Genomic DNA, 2,069 nt, shown 5'->3' with positions numbered 1-2,069 from the left:
ATCTTAACTGTGGGTACTAGCGAATAGCCCCCGATGTGTGAAGTGTTCGGCAACTGGTCGGGGTTTAAGCCGCTATTCAGTTCCGCCTATTTGAAGAAAAGCCCCTCGTTTTACGTGGATGATCTGCAACGAACCTTTGTTGGACACTGTCTTCCCATTGCCGAATAGTTTACGCTTACAAGGACAGTTAGTTTTCGCCTTTCTCCACTGAGCCGCTGATACAATTGAAATGTCGGCGCAGTCGTAGTGGTTCTCCCTTTACACTCTTAGCCGAAAGGGTCGTGAGCGTTAGAGGCAAGCACAGGAGCCGGGAAACCCAACTATTGATACTACTACAACTGGCAAGATACAAATTTCTAGAGAAGGACATAGCAACATGATACTACTACAACTTCGATTCATTCACGCCAGACCACATAACCACCTCATACGACTGGCAAGATAGAGATGTCTAGAGATGCAAGGTGGCACAATCTGGTGCAACAAATTAGTTAATCCATTGGACGCGGATGCTTGGATTTGCCTCCTATCAATCATTGGATGGAGGTAATTCAACGGATGGTATTCAAAGTAATTCATGCACTATATAGGGTGTCACCTCAATATATTTAAAGATCCTAGACATCTATGAGGTATCACCTCTTATTTTGAGCTTCTTTTTGTTGGATTGAATCTTGCTCATGCTATTATTTTACCTATATTAGATTGAGTCTTTTGGGAATCAATGAGCTTTAATATGATGCATGTCTAGTATAAATTTGAAAGACACCCGAGGTGATGTCTAGCATCATTTATGGGGCTGCCTGAAGCAACATGGGCATGCTCAGTACATTAAGATTAAGGATACAACTATGAGGTGTTCTTAGTAATACATTTGAGGTCTCATCCCACTTTGATCTGACAAAAGATGGAACTTATGTGTGATTCTTTACCCCACTTTTTAGGGTATATCGTAAATTTTCATCAAGGCTCATTTAATTTATTCACATTGATTACCAAACCTAGTAAATAAACATATTATTTCTTACTAGGATGATGCATGCGAGTGAAATATCAAATGTTGCTAATAAGCACTCAAAAATCTGTTTAGTTTAAGGATACATCAAACAGTAATTAGGTATAATTGTGTAACATCATAATTTGAATACAATGGTCTGGAATAAAGAAATAAATAGAAGGTGATATAGTATTCACCATGATTGGTGTTACAACATGTTTGACGTCAATCATTAAAACCGATGTAAATTTATAAATAGTAGTAACTTGGTAGAAGAAAGTCGCATGTTGCCTCCCTAATGATCACAAGTCTTAGGGTAACATTCGCACTTGGCACCCATTAGTCTTTTAAACCTGTTCCGGCATTGTCCATCATCCCATCCGTCTTTCACACAACTATCTCGACACATTCCATTTTGATCAGGATGGCATTTATTCCAATGGTTGTGATAGCACATGTTTTCGGTAGATGAAACCTCACCTATGGATAAATAGACAAGGTTAGGAGAAGTAATATGAATGGATGTGTCCAAAAATGTTGATATGTCATTGCACAACATGAAACTTCGGCGAAATGTTGATACTATGGATAATTATACTTACTACATGTAGCCATAAGGCAGAAAAGAATCACACAACACATGGTTGTCTTCCTCCAGGCCTCCATGGTATAATGGCAGAATGTCGGTGATTTTTCTGAGAGAAGGCAAAAGATGTTGTGAAGATGGTGTGTGTTTTGGTTTCTATCATTTGGAGGTTCTTATAATGTCTGTGCCCTATAGATAGTATAAATAGTTAGGTCGTAAGGCCAAGAGGAAAGCAAGGAAGCAAAATTAACCGGAGGAATACAACTAAGTGAACTAAACTTGGCACACGTCTTACAACTTAAAATAAATAGTATATCTATCACCTATCTAAGTTTAGCTTGTTGAACTGAATCATTCCTCACATTGACAGGTGATAAGTGCATTACTATTTATATAGCATCCAAACTAATATTGACGGTAAAGCACATTGGCTACAAAAGGGAACCAATGATATCTTCTTAATTTATCTATGTTTTTTGTTCTATT

General features: G+C 38.0%; 1 long non-coding RNA gene across 1 annotated transcript; it reads right to left on the bottom strand.

The window, feature by feature from the left end:
* Positions 1–1,085: 1,085 nt before the first annotated feature.
* On the bottom strand, positions 1,086–1,736 carry LOC119270896. Its single transcript, XR_005134357.1, has 2 exons — positions 1,600–1,736; positions 1,086–1,477 (listed from the first exon to the last, which is right to left on the bottom strand). It is a non-coding gene; the product is annotated as an uncharacterized LOC119270896 (long non-coding RNA).
* Between the last annotated feature and the right edge of the window lie 333 nt (positions 1,737–2,069).

This window comes from Triticum dicoccoides, chromosome 3A, assembly GCF_002162155.2.
Source record: "Triticum dicoccoides isolate Atlit2015 ecotype Zavitan chromosome 3A, WEW_v2.0, whole genome shotgun sequence".
Lineage (NCBI taxonomy): Eukaryota > Viridiplantae > Streptophyta > Magnoliopsida > Poales > Poaceae > Triticum > Triticum dicoccoides.
The sequence above is the reverse complement of the archived record's forward strand: the minus strand, read 5'-3'. Positions and strand labels throughout refer to the sequence as shown.